Raw genomic sequence first — 16,140 nt, forward strand, 5'->3', positions numbered from 1 at the left:
GATATTCAGGCTGTGATACGGATGTCTCCGCCTCAATCCTGAATTTCAGTGAAAATGACTCTGAGGCTGCGGGGCCTCATGACCTCCTGCATTCTGGTTGTGACACATGCCAGATGGCATATGCGGGCTCTGCAGTGGGATCTGAAGTTTCAGTGAGCGCAGCATTGGGAAATCTCTCAGACATGGTCCAGATCTCAGAGGGAACTGCACAGGACCTGCAGTGGTGGCTGACCAACAGCGATTGGGTCAGAGGCAGACCCCTCTCCCTTCCCCACCCAGATCTCACAGTAGTGACAGATGCATCGCTCCTCGAATGGGGGGCCATCTGGGAGAGGTGAAGAGCAGAGGACTCTGGTCTCCGGCAGAATCCGGATTCAACATCAACTTGCTGGAGCTCCGAGCGGTTCGCTTGGCGTTGAAAATTTTTCTTCCTTCAATCAAGGAAAATCTGGTTCAAGTGTTCACGGATAACACCACCGCCATGTGGTATTGCAACAAACAGGGCGGGGTGGGGTTGTGGACCCTTTGTCAAGAGGCTGTGCATCTCTGGACAATGCTGGAACAGCAGGGCATATCCCTGGTGGTCCAACACCTGGCAGGTTCTCTGAATGCCAGGTTGGACAAACTCATCTGTTTATGCCTAACGGATCACGAATGGGGTCTCCATCCAGAGGTGGCGCAAGGTCTCTTTCAGCAGTGGAGAGAGCCTTGGTTAGATCTGTTCGCCTCTGCTGAGAACGCTCAATGTCAGCAGTTTTGCACGTTGGAGTTTTCAAGGCAGCTTCGCTCGGAGACGCTTTTTGCTTCGAGTGGAGCTCAGGCCCCCTTTAAGCCCATATCACTCCTGCCCAGAGTGTTAAAGAAGATCAGGAGCGACCGGGCCCAAGTCATTCTTTGTGGCTCCAGACTGGGCACGGAGCATCTGGTATCCCGGGCTTCGCCAATTGAACATCAATACTCTGATCAGGCTGCCCCTCGGGAGGATCTTCTGTTGCAACAGCAGGAGAGGGTCCTCCACCTGAACCGGTCACCTCTGCGCCTTCTTATGTGTAGATTGAGCGGCAGCAGTTGATAGCATTCGACCTTCCTCCCTAAGTTTACAATGTTATTTTGGTGGCCAGGTGACTGTCCACTAAGTGTGTACTAACTGTCCACTAAGACCATGTGGAACACATTTTTAGCATATTGCCAGAAAGATCTTCTCTCTGCTTGCCTCTCTCAAGTCTTACTTTTTATGTTGACCCTTGCACTGTAAGGCTCTGCTCTGGGCACTCTTAAATGGAGCCTTTCGGCCTTGTCTGCCTTTTTTAGGCTGCTTGACCAACCTTCTTTATTTAAATCCCCTATTGTAAATAGATTTCTTAAGGGGCTTGTATATATGTTCCCACCTGCCTCTTTCATCATCTCTCAGTGGGACCTTAATTTCGGTTTCACCTTCCTGATGTGTGCTCCGCTCGAACCTCTGCACAACTGCCCCCGCCGGCTGCTTACCATCAAAACAGCTTTTTTGGTGGTAGTAACGTCTGCCAGGAGGATGAACGAATTGCAGGCTATGTCATCTAAGCCTCCTTACCTGACCATCTTCCCTGATAAGCTGGTGCTTTGCACTAGGGCCTCTTTCTTACCAAAAGTGGTAACACCATTCCACATGGGGCAATCTGTCAACTTGCCCACTTTCTATGCTCCTTTGCACCCCTATAAAGAAGAGGAGTGACTCCACTGTCTGGACCGGTAAAGAGAGTTGTCGTTCTACCTTGACCGCACGAAAGAGTTCCAGGTGGAAGACCAACTCTTCATGGATGCACGTGGGGGTAAAGAAGGGTCATGCAGTGAAGAAAAGGATGATCTCTCGATGGGTTGTCTTTTGCATTAAAATCTGCTATGCTCTGGCCAAAAAGCAGCCTCCTGAAGGCTTAAGGGCTCATTTTACCAGAACTAAGGTTGCTACCTCGGCATTGCAACGTGGAGGCCCGATCCTTGACATTTGTCAGGCAGCAATTTGGGCATCCCTGCACATGTTTTTTAAGCACTACTGCCTGAAAAGTCAAGTCCACTGGGACAGCCTTTTTGCCCACTCTGTCTTGCAGAAATTCCTGGTCTAAAATGGTCCTCAGTCCTTGCTTGCTTGGTATTGCTTGAGTATCTATTCAAAAGTAAGGAATCTGCGGCTAGTTGTCTTTATCAGATGGACAAGTGTAGGAAAGTAGGATCCGCTTTCATGGTTACCCCCACTTTTTGCCTGGAGTTATGCTGTTTCTGACTAGTCTGACTGGGATCCTGCTAATCAGGACCTCGGTCTCTGTGCTTTCTCCTCTAAATTGGTTATGGTGAGTACTTGGGTGCATCCCAAATTGGCTAGTGGTGTACCCTTATAGGTCCCTAGTATATGGTACTGAGGTACCCAGGGCATAGGTACACCAGGGGTCCCCCATAGGCTGAAGCATTTATTTTGCCACCCATGGTAGACCACTCAAACTGTGACTACAGGCCTGCCAATGAAGCCTGTGTACGCTGGTGCTAGCACCACTTACGACAGATACAGGTTTCCCTATATCTGAGGACACCACACTTAAAACCTATAAGTCAACCCTAAGGTAGGCCTTTCAATCCTGAAGTGTGAGGGTGCCTCTACATGAGTGGGACACCCCTAAAACCTACGCAGTCCAAGTCTCATCAGCCATATAACATATAGAGGGGCCATGCATCATTACACGATGACCATCTCTAAACTGGCTGTAACAAACCCTGTCATGTTTAGTATCAAACATGTTGGAATCATACCATAAGAGGTGTGGGCGGTATGATTTCATGCACTGTAAAGCTCCTCCAGGAGGCCTGCAGTGCTCCTGGTACTAGTCTTCCAGAACCAGACAGCAAGCAAGGACTGCTGCCGACCAGAGACATTTTTCTGCCCTCCTACTGTGGAGCCAAACTCGAGCAGGGGAAGGCAGAACAATAGATATCTTGTCACAGGGAGGTGTGACCACCTCCCAGACAGGATTTAGTGTATTGGGGCAGGGTGGGGGCGCTTGCCAGCACCATTGAAACTGCTTGAAGGGCACACTTAGTACCCTCCTTGCATAGTCCAGTTCAGGAAGCCCCTGGCTCCCGCTCTGGCGTGAAACTTTACAAAGGAAATTGGAGTATCCTCCCTACTGTCCAGCCCCTCCCCTGGGAGGAAACCCTGAATAGTCCCAACCCTTTCCTTAGGGCACTTAAGGGATTAACTGTGGGTGGGTCCTTAGATTTGTCGTGGGACAAGTTTCAAATCAAAACACCACTTCATCTTTGAATGTCTGGGTACTCTGGACTTCGCTGGACTTTGCTCTGGGCACCGAGACTGCACCTGCGAAGACTCCTGCTCATCCGCTGTAAGTCTGTGCCTGTGCTCAATACAGGATCCTTCCAAGGCATGTGGGCATCCAAGACACCTGAAGGAATCTCCTTTGAAGTGAAGTAGTCACTTCCCTGTATCTGCAGGCACTGCAACCAAGCTGACCGGTCTGCTGCTCCTGGGCTCCCACGGACTCAGCAACACAGGTGGTGGTTCAAAAACTCCCTCGAGGTCTGCACTGTCTTCTCACTGAGTTTGTGGCCAGTATCCCTTGTCAGAGCCGCAGGAACCAAACCCCTGTGCATGGCTTCGACTTTCCATTGCAAAGGCTTGTTGGCTCTCTTCCTCAGAGATCTTCAGGCTCTAAATAACCCACCTCAAGCATCTCCTGTGACCAAGATCTTTGTCCTCACCGCATACCTTGCACCGTGGGCCTGCATCTTTGTTGAGCTGCTCGAGGTGTTCTTGCGACTACAGTGCCTCTGGCCTGTGGGTCCTCTCGAGGGCCTTCTTTTGCTTCAGTGGGCTCCCCTGATTGCTCGGGGCCTACTCTGACTCCCCGCTTGTAGTTAGTCACCTGGACATTGCTAGTTGTGACACTGCACCTTTTTCGCTTGCCACATTGTTTGCAGTTGCCAAGGCTTGCTGGTGCTCCCGAAAGACACCGACCCCTCACCTCTCGACATACGACGTGGGACAGTTCGTGAACGGCTCCTGGTCTTCCACAGTGTTGCCTGGTCCACACAGATGCAGCTCCAAGGTCACCATCAACTCTCCCGCAACACCCAACAACGGTGGGCATTCGTCTTCCATGTCTCCTGGTCACTCCTGAATGGCATAGACTCTCTGCTTGCAGCTACTTCTCAACTTGAATCCACATTTTGGTTCCACCGGACACTTTCACCTTCTTTGCCAGTGGCATCTTTCTGAAGTCCTCCATTGAGTTTGACGGCAGTTTCCGACGGCACTTCTCACCTATGCACCCAACTTCCCCGGTGTAGGTATCCTAGTTCCTAGGGTAGCCACGGGTGGGTTGGTGTAGCTCTCCAACCTTCTGTCTTCCTCTGGGCTTCTTCAGGGTCCACTGGGAAGGGTGCTTCTTCCTTAAAATTGCAACTGCGACTTACCCCTTGACTTGAATTGAGCACGGTGTTGTGTTCCCACTCTACACGTGGCCTCCGTGGGGTTCCTGGTTACTTACCTAGGATGGTTACTTGGGTCCCCAACACTTCTACGTCTTCTGGGTTTAGTCTTGACTTGGATCGTGGTTCGCATACCACTATTTTAGTATATGGTTTGGTCCCCCCCTGGTGACCACTGTGTATATCGTGCTGCTTACCTGTTTCCTTTGCAAAGTATTGTGTGCATTGTGTTTATCTCCGGGTAGGAGATATCTATATGTGTTAGTAAGTGTCTTATAATAAATACCTATTTTTATAAATACATTGTGTCGTTCTTTTTCACTTAATCTATACCTATAAGATTACGTTCTGGAAAAACAAGCTGCTTTACACTCCTTCTGGACTAAGCCTGAAGGCTGCTCTCCACAGCTACCACTTAGAGAGCTTTATAAGGCCACTAAAATCACCATAAGGGTTGTCTGGATTAGTGCAGGGTACTACCCTTACTTAAGTGCGCACCATATACTAAGCCAGCCTCCTACTAGATGTCTCTATCAGATGGACAAGTTACTTATCTTCGGTAATTCCTTATCTGGTAGAGACATGATCTAGCCGCATATTCCTTATTGACCCACCCATCATCCCTGCACTGTGGACAGATTTTTAGGGTCAGGGTGATTCCCTTTCAGGGCCCTAGTTGTTCAAAACACACCAATGTCAGTGCTTTTCATGACTCTGCGCTCCTGGCATGGAAAGTCATGAAAATTAACTGACATCAGTGCACCGAGGTGGTACCTACATAGGTGATGCAGACGTCACAATGGCGGAGACAATGCCATCGACATCACGGGAAACCGACTGACGCCACCTACTGGTGCGCAGGGTTATTGCTCAAATAAAAACCTTCCCGATCCAGTCTGACGCTTGGGAAATTCAAAGGTAAAGAATCTGCAGCTTGATCATGTCTCTACCAGATAAGCTGTTATCGAAGGTAGGTAACTTGTCCATCACCACTGTTTTCAATGGGTTGAGAGCAAAAGCCTACACTAATGTCTTTAACCAGTTTATCAAAAGGGCATTTCCCATTGATTCTGGTTACCATCTCCTAGAAGTGAAGCTTTGACATTTTGAGCAGTGCAAATAGATCTACCCTTGTTAACCCACAGTCTAAGGAGGCATCTGAAAGAACGTCCTAGTCTTGGATTCATTAATGGTTTTCTTCCAGTAGATCTGCTTATTAAGTTTAACCACGTTTATTGCCATGTTTCTGACTAAGAGCCACAACCAAATGTTATGTGCCTCTGGGACTAGTGTCCTTGCGCTGGTGTCCCCCTGCTTGTTTAAATTGTGCTGCATGGTGGTGCTGTCTGTTTGCACCAGTACTCAATCTGTTGTAAGAGATTGCAAGAGCCAGGTGTTCTGCTTTGAGCTCCACAGACCCTGTACCAATAAGTGTGGTAATCTCCCCAACCTAAACCAGAACCATCCATCAGAATTGTTTGAGTAGGAGGATTCCGTAAGAACTGTTCTCCCTGAAGCAGGTTGTTTCTTTTTCACCGCCATGTACGGTCTTGCCATTTGCAATAGTCTAAGTGTGTTGCACTAATTTTTCTCTGCCTATGTCAATTGATACTTCAGACACTGTTGTGGTGGTCTCCTATAGAGTCTTGGATTTTGATCAGTAAAGATGCAGGAGGCTATTAAACTTAGAAGTAAAAAGCTGGTGAGCTGATACATTTAGACATTTCTTAAGATTATAACACTCAGTTCTCTGAAGGAAACACTTCCTTGTTTTTTCTCTTAAATGGCTCCCATGTAAGTGAACGTTATTTTGAAAATTGCTTTGCAGATGCAGCCAATCTAGTATCAAGACTTGAAGGTCCTCCTTTAATTTAACTGAATTGTTGGCTTTTATAAAGTTTGTCATTCAGAGATGAATAAACCAACTTTTTTGGACAGACAAGGGAGCTACGCCACAGCCATTGGAGATGGTTTACAGTGTGGATTTCATTCTAAAGGAGAAACTGCATATTGGAAGTGCTTTTTCATACCACAAAACTGAGAAATTTCCTGTGCCTATTTTTTACTGGAATGTGACAGTAAGCGTCTTGTAGGTCTACTTCACATATTCAGTCCCCTTTTTGAGATGAGGAAAGATTATATGATGTTCTAGCATATGGAATCTTTCCTCGTGATCCACTTGTTGGTTAGTCACAAGTCTGAGGATCCATTTGTTGGTTAGTTTCAGTTATATGACTGGTCTGAAGTTCTTCTTGGCACCCCTCTAACTGATTAGGAAATGTCTTGAGTATATACATTCCTTTTTCCCCTGTGCCGGCAGGTGGTAGGTTCTCTTACTCTCTTCAATAAAGTAGACTGTCTCCTTTTGTAGACCGAGAAAATGGTATTTCAGCATCAAAAGTACCTGGACCACAAAGAAGAATGATTAGAAACAAGAGAATTCATCTCAAACAATATTGAACACTCGCTTGTCCCCAGCATATGTTTTGCCCTTTTTTGGATATTGTGATTTACAGTCCTCCCCCAAAAGAGTGGTGGAGGAGTCACTGTCTGGAGGTGGATAGTGGACGTCCATACTTAATGTGCTGAGTGGAGGTTTTTACATCCAGAACGATGTCTTTTATGATAGGTGTACCTCTTTTGGCGTCAAGTGGATTGAACCCTTGGTGTTGATAATGTCAAAGGCTCATCTGCAATCTAATTCTTGTTTCCTGAAGGAACCAGTTGTGCCTCTGTAAGAGGACCTAAGCACTGGCAATTTTGAGCCCTGGGGCAGCTGTCCTGCAAGACTTTTTCATGATGCATCCATACTTTTGCTTCTGCTTTCTGTGGTAGCCAATCTCTCAGGAGCCAATGTGTGGTGTTTTTAGACAACTGAAACCCTGTTTGAATCAGCATTTGGATCTAGACAAAGACTTGCCAGGTCTTGCTTTGGAGGCTGGTATTTTCTTAGAAGCTTATGAGTAGGTGGCATTTATCATCACAGGAGTGAGAAATGTCTCCCCTGCTAATTCCTATTGCCATTGTTCTAGCGGTCTGGGCACTGCTCTTAGCTGGAACATCCCCATAGTTATAGAGACTAAGGTATAATTGTTAAGATTAAAGGCACACTTTTGTAATTTAGGCACCTTACTTCTGTAGTCACATTTTATATTTTCTCTCTCTCCCCCTCCTAGAAGGTTTATGAACACTGTGTGGAAGATTTTAACATGTTATTGATAGGACTGAGCAGTGAAGCAATCTGGCCAGTTTGGTACGCTAATGAAAGGTTTTTATTTAGTACCTGGTCTGAACTTTATTCCATCGCTGCCAAGAATCTTTTCTGTAGTGAGACAGCACAGCATACCACCTCTCACTTTTCTGAGTTTTCACCTGGCCAGAATTCTACTAAGAAGTAAGCACTGCACTATCTGCAGAGGTCTTTGTAGAAATGACATGGCGTGATTGCCAACTTTAGCAATTATCTTTTTGAAATTCAGTATGATTTCAACTCGTTAAACCAACAACAAACGCAGTTTACGAATTAATTTTTGTAACTTTATTAGTTGCTTCAAAGCATATATATTCATATGTATAATCGTTCATTTGCATTACGTCGTGGTAATCGTTTTATGCCTTTCTTTAGAAGCTTATTACAGACATGCAAACTATTCACACTGTTGGAGGTGATTTAAAATATACGGTCTTAGCTGTTTCAGTTTATTCAGTAACAAAACAATGTTATTCATAAAGAAGTACAGAAATCAATTTCCATTCTTGTAGTCAGTAGAAAAACTCATCCCTTTCACGTTTCAATTGGCACAGGCCTCATGTTTTTCGTAGATGAACCGCTTTCTCAAGGCTGTTAATAAAACACACAAAAACATCATCATTAGACATAGAAATATCTTGTATGTATCCAAAAATAGGAGCACAATATCATTATTAAAAATAACTTATCTGCCACCTAATGTTTACAAAGTACACAATGGAACACCATTTGTACTCAACAACGTACACTGTATATTGTAAACATATCTTGTGCATCATGAAACATAAGTCACAGAATGAATTTGCACATTAGTCATAAATGCTTATTATAAAACATTATAATGAAATTTGAGGTCCCATAGTTCTATCTAATGCAATGTAAACCCATTTCACTTGCATCAGATATCAGTGTAACTCATTATTATTGGCACAATCCACCTAAATACCAACAATTAGTTGATGTCGATATGTAGACTTGTATCTTTTTAAGATATTTTAGTTGTAATGTAATATTAAAGAGCATGGGCATTTTCATTCTTCATTTACTTAATACATTTTAGGGCAAAGGCATATTCCCAAAATACAAAAATTTTATAGTTTGTGACCATTTAACATTTGCTGTTTTACAATATGTTCCAAAATGTTGTTGAATTGTGGCTAATGTGTTAGTATCCCCCACAGGGACAGTTAGTTGGGAATTTGAAAAATCACAGAGATATAAAGCACATTAAAATTCAATGAACTAATCCGGTTATGGACCAATCAATCAATCATGAACATTTATAGAGCGCGCTACTCACCCGTGAGGGTCTCGAGGCGCTGGGGGAGGGGGGGTGGGGGGGAGCTGCTACTGCTCGAAGAGCCAGGTCTTGAGGTGCTTCCTGAAGGAGAGATGGTCCTTGGTAAGTCGTAGGTGGGTGGGGAGGGAGTTCCACGTCTTGGCAGCCAGGTAGGAGAACAATCTTCCTCCGGTGGCGGTTCTCCGAATCCGAGGGACGAGGGCGAGGCTGGCGGAGCGGAGCTGGTGGGTAGGTGTGTAGAACGTGAGGCGGTTGTTGAGGTATTCGGGGCCCATGTTGTGGAGAGCTTTGTGTGCGTGGGTGAGGAGCCTGAACGTCCTCTTGCTGACGGGGAGCCAGTGCAGGTCTCTCAGGTGGGCAGAGATGTGGCTGTGTCGAGGTATGTCCAGGATGAGTCGTGCGGATGCGTTCTGTATGCGCTGGAGTCTTTTCTGTAGTTTGGCTGTGGTTCCAGCGTAGAGGGCGTTCCCGTAGTCTAGTCGGCTGGTGACGAGGGCCTGGGTGACCGCCTTTCTGGTTCCGGTGGGGATCCACCGAAAGATCTTACGGAGCATGCGAAGGGTGTTGAAGCAGGAAGATGATACGGCGTTGACTTGCTTGGTCATCGTGAGGGAGGAGTCCAGGATGAAGCCCAGGTTGCGTGCGTGGTCCGTGGGTTCGGGGGCGGTGCCCAGTGCAGACAGCCACCAGGAGTCGTCCCAGGCGGAGGGAGATGGTCCGAGGATGAGGACCTTTGTCTTGTCTGAGTTCAGTTTCAGACGGCTGAGCTTCATCCATTCTGCGACGTCTTTCATTCCTTCCTGGAGGCTGGTTTTGGCGTTGGCGTTGGCGGGGTCTTTGGTGAGGGAGAGGATCAGCTGGGTGTCGTCAGCGTAGGAGATGATGTTGAGGTCGTGGTTGCGTGCGATGGCTGCGAGGGGGCTCATGTAGACGTTGAAGAGGGTCGGGCTGAGTGAGGAACCTTGGGGTACGCCGCAGATGATCTTGGTGGCTGCGGCGTGGAAGGGCGGGAGACGGACTCTCTGGGTTCTGTTGGAGAGGAAGGAGGTGATCCAATCCAGGGCCTTTCCTTGGATCCCGGCGTGGTGGAGGCGGGTCGTTAGGGTGCGGTGGCAGACTGTGTCGAATGCGGCCGATAGGTTGAGGAGGATGAGGGCGGTAGTTTCCCCGTTGTCAAGCAGGGATCTAATGTCGTCGGTGGCTGCGATGAGGGCGGTCTCGGTGCTGTGGTTGGCTCGGAATCCGGACTGCGATGGGTCGAGGGAGCCGTTCGTCTCGAGGAATGCGGTCAGTTGTTTGTTGACGGTCTTCTCGATGACTTTAGCGGGGAAGGGGAGGAGCGAGATGGGGCGGAAGTTCTTGAGGTCCGTGGGGTCCGCGGTGGGTTTCTTCAGGAGGGCGCTGATCTCTGCGTGCTTCCAGCTCTCTGGGAAGGTGGCGGACGCGAAGGAGTTGTTGATGATGTTCTGGAGATGGGGTGCGATGATGGAGTCAGCTTTGTTGAAGATGTGGTGGGGGCAGGGGTCGGCTGGGGAGCCGGAGTGGATGGTGTTCATCACGTGGGTGGTGTCTTCCGTGCTGACGCGGGTCCAGGCGCAGAGGGCGTTGGTTCGGTGGTTGGGTGCGTGGTCTGGGCGCCGAAGCTGTCGTGTATATCGGCGATCTTGCGGTGGAAGAACGTGGCGAGTGAGTTGCAGAGGTCTTGCGATGGCGTGATGTCGTGGTTGCTGGCGCTGGGGTTGGAGAGCTCTTTAACGATGCTGAAGAGTTCCTTGCTGTTGTGGGAGTTGTTGTCCAATCGTTCTCTGAATGATATCCTTTTGGTGGTGCGGATCAGTTGGTGGTGTTTGCGGGTGGCGTTCTTGAGGGTTGTCAGGTTATCTGTCGTCTGTTCGTGGCGCCAGGCTTTCTCGAGGGTGCGGCAGGATTTCTTCGAGTCTTTGAAGTCGTCGGTGAACCATGAGGCTTTCTTGCTGCCGGATTTGCTTGGAGGGTTCTTCAGTGGTGCAAGGGCGTCGGCGCAGTTGGTGATCCACTGAGTGAGGTTGCGGGCTGCGTCGTTGGTGTCCGTAGTGTTGGAGGGTGGGTTTTGGCTCATGGAAGTTGTTAGCTGGTCGGTGGTGAGCTTGCTCCAGCATCTTCGGGCACCTGTTGCGGGTGGTGGTGAGTTGTGGTTTTTCCTGAAGTTGAAGTGGACGCAGCTGTAATCGGTCCAGTGTAGTCCGGTGGAGTGGCTGAAGGTGACGTGGTTGCTGGAGGAGAAGACGGGGTCAAGCGTGTGTCCGGCGTAGTGGGTGGGGGTGTTCACCAGTTGCTTTAGTCCGAGGTTGGGAAGGTTGTCTAGTAGGGTGGTGGTGTTGTTGTCGTTGCTTTTTTCCAGGTGGAAGTTCAGGTCCCCTAGGAGGATGTAGTCAGAGGCGAGGGCATGCGGGCTGATGAAGTCGGCGATGGCTTCGCTGAATTGTGTGCGTGGTCCCGGGGGTCTGTAGATGAGGGTACCTCTGAGGGTGGTCTTGGGGTCGGTGTGTATCTGGAAGTGAAAGTGTTCGGCGGTGGTGAGGGTGTCGTCTGAGTTGGACGTGATGCGGATGGTGTTCCTGTAGACAATGGCGATGCCTCCTCCGGTTTGGTTGACGCGGTCCCTCCGGGTGATCTTGTAGCCGTCCGGGATGGCTATGGCGATGTCGGGGGCAGAGGAGGCGTTCATCCAGGTTTCCGTGAGGAAGGCGACATCTGGCGCTGTTGTGTCGAGGAGGTCCCAGAGTTCGATGGCGTGTTTGTGGATGGAGCGGGTGTTGAGCAGGATACACTTGAGGTGGTTGTTGTTGGCGCCTGGTCTGGCGGGTGCGGTGCAGGTCCGGAGGCAGGTGTATTTGCACGCTTTGCAGGTGAAGGGTCCGTGCATGCGCTTCGGGGTGGCTTGGTAGCAGGTGGGTGGTCGTCCGGTGTTGAGTGCGTTGAGGGCGGCGGTGTTGTAACTCAGTCGGGTGGGCAGGCTTCGTCGAGGGCCAGGGGTCCTGGCGCTGGGCGTGGTCGCTGCATGGCCTCCATATGAGGGGGTGAGGGAGGGAGGAGCAGCTGGGAGGCGGGAGCGGGGCGGCCAATGGGTGACGAGGGGGCGGGGCCGCGGGGGCGCAAGCGGCAGGAAAAAGTGGCACAGAAGGCAAAAGGGGGCACAGAGGGAGAGACGGGCACAAAGAGATAGGAGAAAAATAACAAGGGCACAATGGGCACAAGGGGCACAACGAGCACAGAAGAAAAAACGAGGGGCACAAGTAGAGCAGGAGGGCAACCAGTCAGCAGCAAGCAGGCAACGGAGCTGGGAGCAGGCAGCAGCGGCACACAGGGGGTCTGCGCGGTGGCAGAGGGGGCGACCTACCTGGTCACAGGGTCAAGGGTGGCTCCTCTCACCCCCGCGCGGCCTCCATATGAGGGGGAGAGCGAGGGAGGAGCAGGCGGGAGCAGGGCGGCCAATGGGTGACGAGGGGGCGGGGCCGCGGGTGCGCGAACGGCGGGAAAAAGTGGCACAGAAGGCAAAAGGGGGCACGGGGGGGAGAGCCGGGCACACAGAGATAGGAGAAAAATAACAAGGGCACAAGGGGCTCAACGGGCACAGAAGAAAAAAACAAGGGCCACAAGTAGAGCAGGAGGGCAACCAGTCAGCAGCAAGCAGGCAACGGAGCTGGGAGCAGGCAGCAGCGGCACACAGGGGGTCTGCGAGGGGGCGACCTACCTGGTCACAGGGTCAAGGGTCGTTCCCTGGACAATGTTTATTCTGATTGTAGTGCCTAAAACAGGCGAGCTGAGGCAAATGGAGCTAATTCGTTCAGAGTAAACATCTATAACTGGAGACAAGCAGTCTAAGGCATTTCAGGGAGGTTATCACTATCCGTTTGTAGCTTATAGTACACTAGATTTACATGCACCCTCCAACCTCTCTGGAGGAGGGATCCTTGAGATGCCTCATGTTACACTCATTATATCTTCTAGCACGTTGCACCTTTAGACGTTTACTGTCCTGCTTCAATTCACTCCAATTACTTTCACGCACCTTAGGAGAGAGCAAAAAACACAATTTGAGGTGTAGTCTTTGTCTCAGTGCATTTTCACTTTGGGGGAAATAAAAGTTATTTAGAAACCAAAACGTATGCTTCAAAGAAAAGCAACTTGCAACATCAGCACTCAACACTAGGTAACAGGCAGGTGCAAAACGTGCATCCATAGCACTACAAGCTACAGATAGTTATATGGTAAGTAACTCTTTTCATTTTGGGCTTCTCTTCGATAATTTCTTGTTAATTTGTGGTTTATAAAAAAAAGTATCAGCATATCAAACCTTAAATAGGCTGCATTGCATGTGTTTAGCAGTATTTAAAGTTTCAGATAATTCAAACAGGCTGGACTGTTCAAACATTTAGACTTCAATGAAGATCACCACAATGGAGAGCTAGAATTACAAATAATTTACGTCTTAGCGTTGGTTTGACCAACTGCAGTGATAACATTTACTGAAAAGGTGAGTTTTTATTTGGTGTCGGAAAGAGTAGCCAAGAATCTTCAGGAATCCCTGGAGGAAGAGAGTTGCAAATCTCAGTACCTGTTGAAGAGAAAGCTTGGATTGTCACTTTGTAGAGGGGATAGTACAGGTCTAAAGGAGTCTGCCTGAGATGGTAAGACTGGAAGCTGGATAATTTTATTTTGTTAGTTGATTTAGATTCATTGCCATGAAAGTGGTGTGAGGTATCTAGAGAGTAATGTGTGTCTTAATATGTAAACAGTGTATAATGGTTTGAAAGAAGTGAGGAAAAATCTTAAGTCTGTATTAAGCAATACAGGGCACAAAGTATAGCTTTGAAGGGACAGGTGGCAGTGGGGAAATCTCTGACAACAAGGGATTGCTTAGTTTAGTCTGGAAATTGCCATAACTTGGCCCACAGAACGGATTTTCAAATTGGCAGTGAGGTTTTATCTTGTGAGGCAGTTTGAAAAGACAACATTTGTAACTTTTTCTGGATGTCTTGTAAGATTCAGAAAGGAGTGCAGGATGATGTCTAAGGATTTGGCGATTGGAGTCTGCAAAGGAGGAGGGCTGGTTTGAAGGACAGAGAGAGCCCAGTTGGTGCAGTCGAAAACAAGTGGAGGCAGTGAAGAGAAGTTAAATCTTTTTTCAACAGGTTGCATATTAGGAAGTTTATCCTATAGAGACATCTAGCCACAGATTCCTCACCTTTGAACTTCCCAGGCATCATACTGGAACCAGAAGATTTTTCTTGATCATTGTGCGCTGTTAGGTAGTGTTGGTCAACCCCGCGTGGCGTAGGCGTCGTCTATTTAGGCACCACCTTGGCGCGCTGCCATCAGTTCTTTTTCTGCTCCAGCCAGCGCAGATCCGTTGAAGAGAGCTACCCCCTGTCATTTTTTGACAGACTTTTTTTGACATTTTGTTGGCATTTTGTCATTGGTGTGTAGGTTCCATCATGTCCAAAAGGACCTTGGGATTCAAACTATGCGGGCCTGTCACCCTGCCATGTCAGTCACGGATCCTCCACCTGTGTGCCTTTGGCTCCTGGAGCGTGATCACGACCAGAAGTCATACTCCGACTGTAGGGCCATGGCTCCTAAAGCTTTGAGGGAGTGGTCCCTAAAGCTGCTTGCGGCTCGGCGTTTGGCGCCTCAGAGATCTCGTTCCCGCTGTCGGTCGAAAGGAAGGTCTGAGCACCGCTTCTAGTCTTCGTCCTCCCATTTGAAGTCCTCAAAGGGGTCAGGTAAGAAGCACCAATAAAAAAAACACAAGAAGTCGAAGTGTGCTTCGACTTCAGCCTGTCTGTGACCCGACGGAGGAGTCTCGGCGTTCTGCAGAGCGTGTAGCTGGGCCAGCTCTGTGTCCCCCCCCCCCCCCACTTTCCAGGACCGGGAGCGAACCCCGCCCAGTTGAAGGAATTTTATTACGCCATGTGTGTCATATCTGCACTACCTGACCCTGCTGGCGCGCATTCGGGCCCCACAGGCTCAGCGGAAGGAGTTCCATTAGGTTAAGCGCCATCGGCTCCAGCCACTGCACCCATGGCTCTCGTGGATCGTTCCCGGATCCAGACCGGAACCAGCCGTAACTACTTGACCTTCCCCGACGCCGCAACTCCCATTGCCGCCCGCACCCACCAATAACATCAGCCCCATTCTCGTCCCTAATGACACGGAGCCAGCTGGGCGTCCACCGAGGCCGGCGCAGGCACAGCCCTTGGACTCCATGTCGCACACTCAGCCTTATTCGGAGAGGCTAGGATTGGAGGAAGATTGGGAACGGACGGAGGACACCTTAGAAGTAACGCTTTATTCTAAAGAAATGGACTGGTGTGAGGAGCTGGTTGATGCCAGTGGCTTGGATACCTCCCAAAAAAAAGCCTGGCATGCTTTCCCTTCCTATCCTGGCTAAGGAGGATGGAGCTCCCTTTGCTATAGTGGTGCATAGGGCTGCAGAGGTCTTAGGCCTGCAGCTTCCTACTGTGTTGTTCAAGACCAATGTCTTGATGCAGGTCCAGCAGGCTGGCGTCTCCACCTCAGAACCCTTGCTGCCAGTCGCACAACCTCGGAATCATCCTGGACTCCAAACTGAAAATGCACCGCCAAATCAACACTGTCTCATCCTCCTGCTTCCACACCCTCCGACTCCTACGAAAGACCTTTTATTGGATCCCCCTCGAACACAGTCCAGTCTGCTGCTGATGAGGGCGTAGGTGACTGTTTTTCTAAGGCAACACTCTCTATGCCGGAATCAAACAGAACCTCACCTGCAAACTCCAGAACGCCTCCGCCAGACTAGTCCTCAACCTACCATGCCACTGCCACATCACCCAACACCTGCGGACACTACGTTGTCTCCCCCTCGAGAAGAGAATCACCTTTAAGCTTCTCACCCACAAAGCCCTCCACAACACCTCAAAGAGCCCTACGCTTAACCCAGCTGCCCCTTGCTACGGTGCAGTGCATCAAGAAGGCCAGAACAGGAGGATGCTCCTTCTCCTTCCTTGTGGCCAAGGCATGGAACATCCTCCCACTCCACCTCAGAAAGACGCCAACACTATCCAAGTTCTCAAAGGACCTCAAGACCTGGTTT

At 49.3% G+C, this 16,140-nt stretch overlaps 1 protein-coding gene and 1 long non-coding RNA gene across 2 annotated transcripts in view; one reads left to right on the plus strand and one right to left on the minus strand.

The window, feature by feature from the left end:
- ZFR2 (zinc finger RNA binding protein 2) overlaps window positions 1-16,140 on the plus strand; it is a 701,383-nt gene that overhangs the window by 531,052 nt on the left and 154,191 nt on the right. The gene's annotated exons all lie outside the window — the stretch shown is intronic.
- Window positions 8,005-16,140, minus strand: part of LOC146772425 (uncharacterized) — a 442,975-nt gene continuing 434,839 nt past the window's right edge. Inside the window, exon 3 of the long non-coding RNA XR_014972350.1 lies at window positions 8,005-8,317. This is a non-coding gene — a long non-coding RNA (uncharacterized LOC146772425). The remainder of the gene's footprint in view (window positions 8,318-16,140) is intronic.

This window comes from Triturus cristatus, chromosome 12, assembly GCF_964204655.1.
Source record: "Triturus cristatus chromosome 12, aTriCri1.1, whole genome shotgun sequence".
NCBI classification, from domain to species: Eukaryota; Metazoa; Chordata; class Amphibia; order Caudata; family Salamandridae; genus Triturus; species Triturus cristatus.